At 41.0% G+C, this 14,691-nt stretch overlaps 1 protein-coding gene across 6 annotated transcripts in view; it reads left to right on the plus strand.

Annotated features, from left to right (window-relative positions):
- Positions 1 to 14,691, plus strand: part of GSTCD (glutathione S-transferase C-terminal domain containing) — a 124,257-nt gene that overhangs the window by 26,377 nt on the left and 83,189 nt on the right. The gene's annotated exons all lie outside the window — the stretch shown is intronic.

Here is a 14,691-nt window from a genome sequence, read left to right on the forward strand (position 1 = left end):
TTTGAATTCATCCTTCTTAAACATGGGAGACCAGAACTGCACACAGTATTCCAGGTGAGGTCTCACCAGTGCCTTATATAACGGTACTAAAACCTCCTTATCCCTACTGGAAATACCTCTCCTGATGCATCCCAAGACGACATTAGCTTTTTTCACAGCCATATCACATTGGCAGCTCATAGTCATCCTATGATCAACCAATACTCCAAGGTCCTTTTCCTCCTCCGTTACTTCTAGTTGATGCGTCCCTAGCTTATAACTAAAATTCTTGTTATTAATCCCTAAATGCATGACCTTACACTTCTCACTATTAAATTTCATCCTATTCCTATTACTCCAGTTTACAAGGTCATCCAGATCCTCCTGTAGGGTATCCCTGTCCTTCTCTAAATTAGCAATACCTCCCAGCTTTGTATCATCTGCAAACTTTATTAGCACACTCCCACTTTTTGTGCCCAGGTCAGTAATAAAAAGATTAAATAAGATTGGTCCCAAAACTGATCCTTGAGGAACTCCACTGGTAACCTCCCTCCAACTTGACAGTTCACCTTTCAGTAGGACCCGTTGTAGTCTCCCCTTTAACCAATTCCCTATCCACCTTTCAATTTTCCTATTGATGCCCATCTTATCCAATTTAACTAATAATTCCCCATGTGGCACAGTATCAAACGCCTTACTAAAATCTAAGTAAATTAGATCCACTGCGTTTCCTTTATCTAAAAAATCTGTTACTCTCTCAAAGAAGGAGATCAGGTTGGTTTGGCACGATCTACCTTTTGTAAAACCATGTTGTATTTTGTCCCATTTACCATTGACTTCAATGTCCTTAACTACCTTCTCCTTCAAAATTTTTTCCAAGACCTTGCATACTACAGATGTCAAACTAACAGGCCTATAATTACTTGGATCACTTTTTTTCCCTTTCTTAAAAATAGGAACTATGTTAGCAATTCTCCAATCATACGGTACAACCCCTGTGTTTACAGATTCATTAAAAATTCTTGCTAATGGGCTTGCAATTTCTTGTGCCAATTCTTTTAATAATCTTGGATGAAGATTATCTGGGCCCCCCGATTTAGTCCCATTAAGCTGTTTGAGTTTCGCTTCTACCTCAGATATGGTGATGTCTACCTCCATATCCTCATTCCCATTTATCATGCTACCATTATCCCTAAGATCCTCTTTAGTCTTATTAAACACTGAGGCAAAGTATTTGTTTAGATATTGGGCCATGCCTAGATTATCCTTGACCTCCACTCCATCCTCAGTTTTTAGCGGTCCCACTTCTTCTTTCTTTGTTTTCTTCCTATTTATATGACTATAGAACCTTTTACTATTGGTTTTAATTCCCTTTGCAAGGTCCAACTCTACTTGACTTTTAGCCTGTCTCACTTTATCCCTACATATTCTGACCTCAATAAGGTAGCTTTCCTTACTGATCCCTCCGTTCTTCCACTCCCTATATGCTTTCTGCTTTTTCTTAATTACCTCTCTAAGATGCTTGCTCATCCAGCTTGGTCTACAACTCCTGCCTATGAATTTTTTCCCCTTTCTTGGGATGCAGGCTTCCGATAGCTTCTGCAGCTTTAATTTAAAATAATCCCAGGCCTCCTCTACCTTTAAACCCATAAATTCTTCAGTCCAATCCACTTCCCTAACTAATTTCCTTAATTTTTGAAAGTCAGCCCTTTTGAAATCAAAAACCCTAGTTGCAGATTTATTTTTGTTAATCCTTCCATTCAATTTGAACTGAATTAGCTCATGATCACTTGAGCCAAGATTATCCCCTACAACCATTTCCTCTATGAGGTCCTCGTTACTCACCAAGACCAAATCTAAAATGGCATCCCCTCTAGTCGGTTCAGCAACTACTTGCTGAAGGAATCCATCAGCTATCGCATCTAGGAAAATCTGAGCCCTATTATTATTACTAGCACTCGTCCTCCAGTCTATATCTGGGAAGTTAAAGTCTCCCATGATCACAGAGTTTCCATTAGTATTTACTTTATTAAAAACATTAAAAAGGGCTCTATCCATATCCAAATTAGATCCCGGCGGTCTATAGCACACCCCAAGCACTATCCCAGGGGAGGCTCTAATAGTTTTCTTCCCCAATTTAATTGTTGCCCAGACAGACTCAGTTAAATTGGGGAAGAAAACTATTAAATGTTTTTCCATTTATGTCCAATGCTATGTTTTCCACTGCAACTTCGTGATGGCATACTAATCAGTATGGTGAGTGTTGTTATGAATTATACACCCCCCCTGAAGCATCAGCAGATTCTAGTCCCTTGCACAAGAAATCTTACATTAATTAGACTTGGAAACTTTACACCATTTTTCTCTTGTGTAGGTTTACGATTTCCTCTTCAACTCCTCCAGCACATTAGGTAGCGTTCTCTGACTCCATAGAAGAGTTGGTAGGTTGTTTTGAATGTGTACAGTTCCATGCACCGCTGGGCCCTTTAATTCTTATTCGCATCTGTAAATTCCTGTGAGCCCAAATACCTGCATACTGAATTTTCCTGGGACTCTGAATGTTTTTGTCTGGTTCAAAACAGCAGTATTTCAGAAAACGATCTCTTCTCAGACCCTTGACAAATGTGTTTGGAACCTCTTGAGGCTTCTAGTTACTCAGACTACAAATGTGTTTTCTTCAAGGATTCAGACTTTTTTCCCTTCATGGGAGATAGCTCCTCAGTCTGCCAGACATAGTGTTGTTTCACAAAAATCATTGCTGTCTATTTCCTTTTTCTCCTGTGTCCTGTGGCTAAGGCAAATTTTCCTCAGATAAGTAATTCTTCAACATTGTTTTACCGGTACTGCTTTAAAAATAAGGAAGTAAAAAGTAAACTGCCAAACCTCCACTGGAGGAGGCGTGGACAGAAGTGTAAATCAGTCTGTCTTAAGGCATTAATCCTAGTATTTCCTTGTCCACAAAACTCCCTTGAACTTCTGAGTTTTATCTTGAATTTTAGAAACCTTAATTGCCACATAAAATGGAATAATTTCCAGTTGCTTCAAATGCAAGCTAGGGACTGGATACAGGAATAGATTGAAAAGGTTTATGTTCTCTGATGTCACTGTGATGTAATCCCAGAGGAAGTTCCCCAGGCTGTCAACACCAAGAAGAATCTAAAGGAGTACTTGTGGCACCTTAGAGACTAACCAATTTATCTGAGCATAAGCTTTCGTGCCCTACAGCTCACTTAGCTCACAAAAGCTTATGCTCAAATAAACTGGTTAGTCTCCAAGGTGCCACAAGTACTCCTTTTCTTTTTGCGAATACAGACTAACACGGCTGTTACTCTGAAACCAGGAAGAATCTGTCAGTTTAAAGTGTTCTCTGTGGTCTCAAGGACTTGCTGTGCATCTTCATTAAAAGTATAGTTGTGATGGCTATCTAGTTACATTGGCAAGGCTTCAGTTTTGGGCAAGGCCAGAGAAAATTAGGCAGTGCCAACAGAAAATGCCCACCAAATCTTAAAAAAAAAAATCTAGGTCTTGCTTTCAGCCACAAAAAATGAGCTGCTAGTGTTTGCTAGAAGGAAAGACTTGTGCTTTTTGGCAACTGGGTGTTTGAGTTCAGAACAGGAACATGATTGTCATCTTATTCTTTCTGAGATGTATGACATCTTGTCTCCAACTGATACATTATTTCAGGGGTGGCCAAGCTGAGCCTGAGAAGGAGCCAGAAATTACCAATGGACATTGCCAAAGAGCCACAGTAATACGTCAGCTGCCTCCCCATCGGCTTCCCCCCCATTGCCGCTCCCAGCGTCTCCCACCCACTGGCAGCCCCACCGATCAGCAGCTCCCTCCTTTACTGCACCTCCTGATGAGCTGTTTCGTGGTGTGCAGGAGGCTCTGGAGGGAGGGAGGAGGAGTGAGGGCACTGCAGGCTCAGGGCAGGGGCCGGGAAGGGGTGGACTGGGAACAGGGCCTGCGGCAGAGACAGAGGTTGAGCAGTGAGTACCCCCTGGCACGTTGGAAAGTTGGCGTCTGTAGCTCCAGCCCCGAGTTGGTGCCTATACAAGGAGCCGCATATTAACTTCTGAAGAGCTGCATGTGGTTGACCACCCCACATTATTTTATGTACCTAGTTTTTTATCTAGATTGCTTAACCCAGTGGCCAGAAGGATACAATGTGTTTTCAGGAGTGCACTAAAACAGTTTGTAATGTTAGAAGTCATGGTGACGTTTTGCAGGCATCTCATATACTATCCATTGTCTTCCAGATGGTTACACACTTACCATAAACTATTCATAAAGCCATTGGAATTGCAGGGAATTTTTGTGTGAATCTAGTTCACTTACAGGCTTGCAGGTGATGTCATGGACTTGTACTATATCAACTGATACAGGTAGCAGGTTCTGTGTTTGTTCATGTAGGTTAGTAACCTCTGGAATTTTTTTATTCACACCACCACCCTGCTGGTGATGGTTGTTCTTGAGATTCTAATTTACAGGCTAGTTTCCTGAGCAGACATTTCCAGAACATGTGGATTCTGAATGGGAATTGCATTAGGATGTCGTAAAACAGCTGTTGGGACATGCCTATTCCAGATTTACAACTGCAAAATGAAGAAATACATATCCAGATAATGGGGAATTCTCAGGGAAGGTACTCTAAAGATGATGGCCTAAGAGCATATTAGAATCTTAATGCCAGTATACTGCTTCTGTATTTATGTGAGCTTTCTAAACAGACTGTTGGAATCATGATGATAATTTTGGCCCTTTCCTGACAATATTATTTTACCTTGAAACATAGGTGCTGGAATTCTGGGTGTTGCTGCACCCCCTGGCTTGTAGTGGTTTCCATTATTTACAGGGTTTACAGTTTTGGTTCTCGGCACCCCCACTATAAAAATTGTTCCAGCACCCCTGCCTTGCTAGGACCTTGGCAGTCTGCTGTACATGGATTCTGTGTAGGCAGAGAGCACTTAGAAACAGGTCACTGGTCCTGAAGTACTTTTAGGCTTTTCATGGGCGGTTTGACTGCTGTATAATAGAGTTTATATATTTGTATATAAACTTGTATAATAGAGTTTCTCTTAAGTCCTACATATACTGCCAACCCCCATGAAGCTAGTGAAAGGTAACATCCCTCTGCAAAAGTGGGAAAGGTTTGCTTTCTTTTTTGAAAAGCACAAACATCATTTTAGAGACTGGTTGAATGGCCAGCACACTGAAATAACAAATTCAATCCACTTAAGACCCACAAGGGCGTATATGCAAACATTTCCTCTTTATGTGGAAATAAGATCTCTTGCCATGTAATATTATTTTGTGGTGCCCTTCAGTTCAGAAATTGGTGGCACCTGTGTTTGATGTAGGTGCGATCCTCAAAGTCCTGATAGCCCTGAGCTGCTTCATGAATAGATTTATGGTTTATAATTTAATATATCTGTCTTCCTAAGATTAACTTTCTGTTGCTGGTTTCCTGCTGAGAAATTCTCTTGCTGGAAAGTTATGCAACTGCTTGCATTATTGTTGCCCAGTTTCTTTTAATATTTGAAAGAAAAATAACCTTTAAGATAGGTTTCAGAGTAGCAGCCGTGTTAGTCTGTATCCGTAAAAAGACAAGTAGTACTTGTGGCACCTTAGAGACTGACAAATTTATTAGAGCACAAGCTTTCGTGAGCTACAGCTCACTTCATCGGTATGCATCCAGTGAATGAGCTGTCGTTCACGAAACCTTATGCTCTAATAAATTTGTTAGTCTCTAAGGTGCCACAAGTACTCCTAACCTTTAAGATAGAATCTCTCAGTATTACATAATGCTGTTTCAGACTTCTTGTCAGTTTGTGGATAGAGCCCTTGTGTTAAAATAATTTTCTAGTTTGGCTGATAAATTGCATAAAGGTGACAGGTAAAAGTTATATTAAAAGAGTCTAACGTTTGTGGAAGTCAAATTGATTTTTTTGTTTGCTTCCTGTCTTTGAATATTGGATTGGCAGTTTCCATTCACACTGTATCTAGGTGGCTGATTCCTTCTGTTGGATAGGAAAACGTCTGAAGAGGTGATTCATAGGGGCCATTATTTTTTGGAAATTTCTCTTGTGCTGGATCCAGTTTTCTGGGGGGGAAAAAAGCAGTCATAATTGACAGGGTATCCTGCCCATCCAGCTAATTCAGGGGTGGGCAAACGTTTTGGCCTGAGGGCCACATCTGGGTATGGCAATTGTATGGAGGGCCATGAATGTTCACGAAATTGGGTGTTCAGGTGTTTGTGGGGGGTGGGGAGGGCGGTGAGGGCTGGGGATGAGGGGTTGGGGGTGCAGGAGGGCTGGGACTGAGGTGTAGGGAGGGGGATCAGGGCTGGGGCAGCGGGTTGGGGTGCGGGAGAGGGTCAGGGGTGCAGGTTCCAGGCAGCGCTTACCTCAAGCCGCTCCCAGAAGCAGTGGCATGTCCCCCCTCCAGCTTCTACATGGAGGTGCAGCCAGGAGGCTCTGCGCAACGCCCTGTCTGCAGGCGCTGCCCCTGAAGCTCCCATCGGCCACGGTTCCCAGCCAGTGGGAGCTGCGGGGGCAGTATGCAGAGCCCCTTGGCTGCTCCTATGTGTAGGAGCCATAGTGGGGAGGACATGCCACTGTTTCTGGGAGCCATGCGGAGCAGGGCAAACCCCAGACCCCACCCCGGCAGGAACTCGAGGGCTGGATTAAAACATCTGGAGAGCTGGATAGCTAAATGGAGGAAGAGTTGGAGGTTTTTCTGGGGTTTTTTTGGAAGTGGATACCTTTTCCTGCTGGCAGGCTTGCTGAAATAGTCACAATAATGGCATCTGCACAATGGTTATGAGTGTTTTATTCAATCCTAGTTTGCCAAAAAAACCTCCAACATTTCTAGTTTTGTATCATCTTTGGAAATATTATTTAGGGAATGCGTAGCTAGCTCACCAAGTGTGCCAGCAGTGGGAGGTTTCTGCCTCCCTTCCCTCCCAAAACAACTCTACCTTCTTTAGCAAGATTGGAGAGGGACCCCATGGATTATGATTTCTGTACAGAACAGTGGAACCATACTGAAGAAAAAAATATATAGGTTAGAGAACTAGTGTTGCCTTTCGATTAGATTTAGCTACCAGTTCAGCTCTGCTGTTCTGACTGTTACTACACTGTATGTCATCTGCTTTTTTTTTTTTACAGATGGAGACTGATTGGGGCTATATAAATTCTCAGTGTTTTATTATTAGACCCTACTTGACATGTAGGAAAACAAAGTGATTGGATGTGACAAGATTTTAAATCTGGGTTTGAATAATGCATTTCTATTGTATAAAGTGGCTTTCAAACAGATTACTCCTATAGTTTGGTAAATAAAGTTCCTTTTATTAATGTTCATAAATTTGAGAAATGGGAGCAAATGTTTCAATTCAGATACACTTTGTTTTTATCCACAGTTAATTTAATTTGCTGCCAAATAGTATTTTCATTTAATAGTATGAAAAATATACTTGGTACTAGCTTTAAACTATCTTAAATTAAACATTCATACTTTGTATTCTGTTGTGAACATACTGAAGTTCGTAGAATGCATTTTTCACTACAGAAGTTTAATTGGACCGCCTTGCTGTCATAGCTCCTCATTACAGCAAGGAGCTTTTGAGGATGGCAGTACTAGCACATTTTATTTAGGTTGAAAGCTCACGCTCAAATAAATGGGTCAGTCTCTAAGGTGCCACAAGTCCTCCTTTTCTTTTTGCCAATACAGACTAACACGGCTGCTCCTCTGAAACCTGATATTATTGCTTTGTATTAAACATTTATATTACTGTGGCATCCAGAAGCCCCACCCAAGATCAGGTACCCTGCCGTGGTAAGTGCTGTACAAAAATAAAAGTAGACATGGTTCTTACATTGCAAAATTTATAATTAAATGCTTTTTTGCTCTTCATTCAAACTGTGCCCTTGCTCTGTCTTATTGGTGAGGCAGAAGAAGAAGAGAAGTTAAGTAGAGAAATGCGAGCAAAGATGAGATGAATTAGGCATTCAGGAGCCATGGGGCCTGGTTGTGACTCCAGGATCTCTGATGCCAGCTGGCAGAGGGCATGGGGTACAGAGATCCCATGGGTTCACCAGAGCAGTCATGTAAATTCTCAACTGAAAGCCTGTTTCATACTGGTCATCATAATCATTGAGAGATGTATATATGGAATATATGTGAGGGGTAATGTATGTATTCTAAAAATTATGTTTTATAGGTCTGTGGTTAAAAGCAGATCACTCATAGCTAGTGTGTCTTGAGACAAACTTCTCCAGACAGGAGATGGGAGATGCTTATATCCATGGTGGACCAGTATGTATTGTATGTCATACATTAGGAGTCTGTTAGCATTCTAAGTCAAATGCTAATGACCATCTGGTAGGGAATTCAGAAATAATTTAACAGTAAGAAGTAAACAGTGAAGGGACCTCTAATTTGAGGTGAACATCAGAGGTCTATTCTGGTATGTTTGAGAGTGCAGAGAGATACTCTAGCATCCTTCACCTAGCAAGTAAACTAACAGTGGGTTTGCTTCATGAAAAAGGAATCTTAGCCAAGCTTGGTTGAAAACACTGGAAAGAACTTTGGGGTGAGATAAGCTCCTTTAGATAGGACCATAACTTGTTAGTTATATTTAAGCTCAAGAATATGTGTTTATGACTTTTTATATGTAACCATTTGTTCCTGTCTCTCACTGATATTTATTTGAATCTCTATTCTGTCTTAAATACATTTCCTTTTGTTTTGTAATTGAACTCAAGTGCTGTGTGTGATACAGGAACAGTGGTCCAAGGTAAAACTGATTCAATGTGGCACACTGTTCCTTTGGGAACAGAGGATGTGGGATTCCTGTGAGTATCCAGTGATCAGGGGACATTTTGAAGGGACTCGTGGGCTGGGGGGCTTCTGTTGTCAATCTGCAAGGAAAAGACAGGGCTGGTGTAGCCTAGAGGAGTGTGCTTGAGTGGCTGACTGTGCTAACAACCAGGTGGCACATGCAAGACTCCCCCTCAGGTGGTAAAATGACTCAAACCTCTTGGTGCCCCAAGAAGCGTCACATCGGGCATTTTAGCCCAGTAGATGTGAATAGATTAGAAGGCTAGGATGGTGGGAGGAGAGGAAGTAAGAGGATATAAGAGTTGTAGAGAGTAAATAGAAGGATGGGATAACATGGTGGAGGTGGTAAAGATGAGAATAGAGGGTGTATTACAAAATACATCAGCAAATCGTGCAATATATAGATTAGTAGCAACAGTGGAAGCAGAGTGTCATAAAATAAAACAATACTGAGCTCAATAAGAATGCAAAATCAGTTGTGAGCAAGCTTAAAGTGTCATGTGACATTGTTTGAAAAATTTCTTCTGACAGGGTGGTGTCTGAAAAGTTAATTTTTGTGAAATAACTGTATGTGTGATGATGGTATTCTCTGGAAGATTTAAGATGATGGATGAGAGGTAGGACACTATATTTGAACAGGTTTCAGAGTAGCAGCCATGTTAGTCTGTATCCGCAAAAAGAAAAGGAGGACTTGTGGCATCTTAGAGACTAACACATTTATTTGAGCATAAGCTTTCGTGAGCTACAGCTTGGATGCTGTAGCTCACGAAAGCTTATGCTCAAATAAATTTGTTAGTCTCTAAGGTGCCACAAATCCTCCTTTTTCTTTTCTTTTTATATTTGAACAGGCTTCTCACCCAGATGAAGAACTAAGGGAGACTTAGTCTCTGGTAGGCAGCAGTGCAGGGTTCTCTACCCTATTAACATTGTAATTGGTCTTGAGCTGGATCCTGAAGTCTTAATTTGAGTTGTTGTCTGTGCTCCTGGCTCTGTTTTTGTGGAAGTGTTTTTACCTTGAATTTCATTTTTTTTTATGCCAGACCTTGTCTCCAAGAAGAAGATTGGGAGAGCCAGGGTCACTGAGCTACCCTGGAACTAGTATTGGTGATTCCTTTAGGTTCACCTGAAGCATATTGGAAGTATGGGGAGCTTTCACAACAACTGCCCTTGTTCTACTGGGAGATAGGTGATTTGAGTCTCCAAGGCTATCACCTTTCCTAAGCACTAAATTCACTTTGAAAAGAGAAAGGAGAAGGGGAGGTTAAGGAGAGAGAGGCTATAATTATTTTTAGAAGGAAAGCATTTTTTTTCAAAACAAACATTTTTCATTTCTCTTTGTTTTTAATTCAGTTGTGAAATTCAAAACCAGACAGTAACTAACTCAGTCTGCTTGCTTGGGACATACTTTACCCGGGTGTAGGACTACAAGCTGTATGTAACATATAGAAACTGCAGTTAGTAAGTTTGTGAATGTCTTAGGGGGTCCTTCTGGACAGAGCTGAGTGCCTTAAATTTCCTCAGAAGGCACAGCCATTACCATGGCAGATGGAGCCCAGGCAAGAGGGAATTGCTTTCCTTAAATGAAATTTTCTAGCAAATGAATGAATGAACGGTGCGCTGAAACAGTGGATGAAGTGCTAGCTAAACTTTGCAGCTTGGAGAGGCAAGGCATAGAGGTAGTAGATTTCATAACATAGTTTGTAATGAGTGTAGTTTTTTTAATTAAAACTTGAAATTTGGCAAACCAGCTCAGCAAACAGGAGTTTTGCGAGGCAGTTTTCCTAGTGAAGGAGAGACTGTGTCTTTTGGGATGACTGTCTATTAGCTTGTTGTCTGATAGTTTGTATAATGGCTTGCTTGCTTGAAGATTATAGTGTAGTCTGTTGTGGGTCTGTGCGCTGAGCCAAGCAGCTTGCTAGACTAGGCTAAGAGCTAATTAATGAGACTAGCCTGCCATCCTTTGATCCATAGCCCTTTTATGACCCCTTGACAAGGAGGCTGGGCTTATTCAGGGAGAACAGGGGGTTAAAAAGCCAGCTCCAGCTACCAGTGGAGCTAGCGAATAGGAGCAACAAACAGGAGTTTTGTGAGGGAGTGTTAGTGGCAAATACAACTAAAAAACATACTCTAAATTTAAGTCAATAACTGTCCTAAAAAAAAAAAATACTGCAGGAGAAAAAATAAAGCAGGCAGAAGAGCAGTGTGAGGACTGTCTTGTTTATTGCACTGAACGCAGCATATACTATTACCTACTTCATGGGTAGGTGATGTATATTCAGTGCTAGCAACTCATGGCCCTCTGAGACCGAGAATGGGCATTTGAAACCAGTGTGGCTGAACTGGCAGAGCTGAGAGAGACAGAGAGATACATAGAGGAGACTTTCAGGGATGCAGTAGAGAGGTCTCACCTCCAGGCTGACAGCCTCTGGGCTGTTGAGGAGGATGAAAGTCTTGGGAAATGAGAACATCGAGCTGGAGTGGAGGGAAACAATCCCACTGTTGGGGCTCTCCTTCCAGATGATATCATTGCATCCTTTCACACTGAGGTTACCCCTCTGGGGGAAGAGACTCATGTTCTTCAGAAGAGACAGGTAAAAGTAATGCAGGATTTGATTATCAGAAATACAAATAGTTGGGTTTTTGATGACTGGAAGAACCTCATGTTAAATTGCATACTTTGTGTGAAGGTTGTGGATCTCTCGAGACATCTAGACAGACTTATGTGCTTGGGCAGAGCTGGTGGTCATGGTATATGTAGGTACCAGTGATATAGAGAAAGGTCCTGGAGGCCAAATTTAGGCTTCTTAAGTAAGAGATTAAAGTCCAGGACCACCTTGGTAGCATTCTCTTAAATGCTTCCAGTTCATTTGCAGAGCCAGTTAGACAGGAAGAAATACAGGGTCTCAATGATGGATGAGATCCTGGCATTAAAAGGAGGGATTTAGCTCATTAGGACCTCGGGAACCTTTTGGGAAAGGAGGACCGTATACAGGAAGGATGGGCTCCACCTAAACCAAAAAAGAACCAGATTGCTGGCATGTAAAATTTAAAAGGTTGTAGACAGTGTTTTAGACTAAGGGCTGGGGGAAAGCTGACTGGTGTGGAGGAGTACACAGTTAGGACAGAGACATCCTGTAGGGGAGGATTTATTAAAAGAAATACTCTATATCCTAGTAAAGAGGATAGGATAGAAGTTGATAACGTACAGATAGGAACTGAAGCGAGACAGTCAAATGAAAAAGAGTCCCATTCAGTTACGTCACATGAAGGCAGACAACTAAAGGTTGACAAATTTTGTAAGTGTTTGTATACAAATGCCAGAAATCTAAATACTAAAATGGGTGAACTTGAGTGCCTGGTATTAAATGAGGATATTGATATAAGAGGCTTCACAAAAACTTGGTGGAATGATGATAATGAATGGGACATGGTAATATTGGGGTGCAAAATACATAGGAATGACAGACTATATTGCGCTAGTGCAGGAGAGGGGAAAAAGATCATATAGTCAAATATAGTAAAAATCTTAAATGAATCAAACTATTCCTAGAGTCCTATAGAATTTCTATGGATCGAAATTCCATACTTGAATAATAAGAGTAAAGCAGTAGGAATACACTACTGACCATGATGGTGATGGTGATTGTGAAATGCTTAGGGAGATTAGGGAGACTACAAAAACAGAAAAGCCAATAATAATGGGTGATATATGCCTACCAATGTGATATATGCCATCGTGTGCCAGCAGTGCCCCTCTGCCATGTACATTGGTCAAACTGGACAATCTCTGCGCAAAAGAATAAATGGACACAAATCAGACGTCAAGAATTATAACATTAAAAAAACAGTCAGAGAACACTTCAACTTCCCTGGACACTCAATAACAGATTTAAAAGTGGCAATTCTTCAACAAAGAAACTTCAAATACAGACTCCAATGAGAGACTGCAGAACTGGAATTAATTTGCAAACTGGATACCATCTAATTAGGCCTGAATAAAGACTGGGAGTGGATGGGTCACTATAAGAACTATAAAAACTAATTTCCCTATGCTATTTTTCCCCCTACTGTTACTCACACCTCCTTGTCAGCTGTTTGAAATGGGCCACCTGATCACCACTATAAAAGTGATTTTTCCCCCTGCTGATAGTAGCTCACTTTAATTGAATTGTCTCATTAGAATTGGTACGGCAACTCCCATCTTCTCATGTACTATGTATATATATCTTCCTACTGTATTTCCACTCTATGCATCCGACGAAGTGGGTCTTAGCCCATGAAAGCTTATGCCCAGATACATTTGTTAGTCTCTAAGTTGCCACAAGTACTCATCGTTGTTTGTAGTGGATAACTGGTAGATAGCTAATGTGACACTGATTTTTAAAAAAAAGCTCCAGGGGCACTCATGTCAATTACAGGCCTGTAAACCCAACTTCAGTACTGGCAAATTGGTTGAAACTGTAGCAAAGAGCAGAACAGACACATAGATGAACACAATATGTGGGGGAAGAGTCAGCACAACTTTTGTAAAGGGAAATCATGCCTTACTAGTCAATTAGAATTCTTTGGGTATGTCAACAAGCATGTGAAAGCCTTTGACAAGATCTCACACCAAAGGCTCTTAAGCAAAGTAAGCAGTCATGGGAGAAGAGGGCAGGTTCTCTTCGGTTAAAAGACAGGATATAGGGGATGATAATAAATGGTCAGTTTTCAGAATGGAAAGAGGTAAATAGCACAGTCCCACAAGACTCTGTACCGGGACCTGTGCTGTTCAATATATTCATAAATGATCTGGAAAAGGGGGTAAAACAGTGAGGTGGCAAAGTTTGCTGATGATACAAAATTACTCAAGATAGTTAAGTCCAAAGCTGACTAAAGAGTTACAAAAGGATCTCACTAAACTGTGTGACAAAATGTCAGGTGAAATCCACTGTTCATAAATACAAGTTACTGCACATTGGAAAACATGATCCCAACTATACATACAAAACAATGGGTTCTAAATTAGCTATTATCACTCAGGAAAATTATTTTGGAGTCATCCTGGATAGTTCTCTGAGCAAACGTTTTCAATGTGCAGTGGCAGTCAAAAAAGCTAACAAAGTTAGGAATCATTAGGCACAGGATAGATAATAAGACAGAAGATTTTGCCACTGTATAAATCCATGGTATGCCCACAGTTTGAATGCTGTGTGCAGTTCCAGTCACCTCATCTCAAAAAATTAGAATGGGGAGGGCGGGGGAAACAAGTAGAGCGACAAAAATGATTAGGGGTATGGAACAGCTTCCATATTAAGAGAGACTAAAATAACTGGAACTGTTCATCTTAGAAAAGAGAGAAAGTATTGATTGATGCTCATCCTTTGTATATGTTTAACCTTGCTGGCCTCTAAGGGCGTTGCTAGATTTGTAAAGTACTTCAATAATTTTTTTAAAAACAACAAAATTTGGAGAACACTAATTCCAAGGAGAGTGATCACTTTCGATAAGCTATTACCAACAGGAGAGAGGGTTTATTGGGGGGGATTTTGTCAGGGGGACAAAACCTGGATTTGTGCTGGAAATGGCCCACCTTGATTATCATACACATTGTAAGGAGAGTGATCACTTTACATAAGCTATTACCAGCAGGAGAGTGGGGTGGGGGGAGAGAAAATCTTTTATAGTGGTAAACACCCATGTTTTCATGGTTTGTGTGTATAAAAAGGTCTTCTGTACTTTCCACAGTATGCATCCGATGAAGTGAGCTGTAGCTCATGAAGGCTTATGCTCAAATAAATTGGTTAGTCTCTAAGGTGCCACAAGTACTCCTTTTCTTTTTGCAAATACAGACTAACACGGCTGTTACTCTGAAACAATTCCAAGATT

This window comes from Lepidochelys kempii, chromosome 4 (genome assembly GCF_965140285.1).
Source record: "Lepidochelys kempii isolate rLepKem1 chromosome 4, rLepKem1.hap1, whole genome shotgun sequence".
In the NCBI taxonomy this organism is placed as follows: Eukaryota; Metazoa; Chordata; order Testudines; family Cheloniidae; genus Lepidochelys; species Lepidochelys kempii.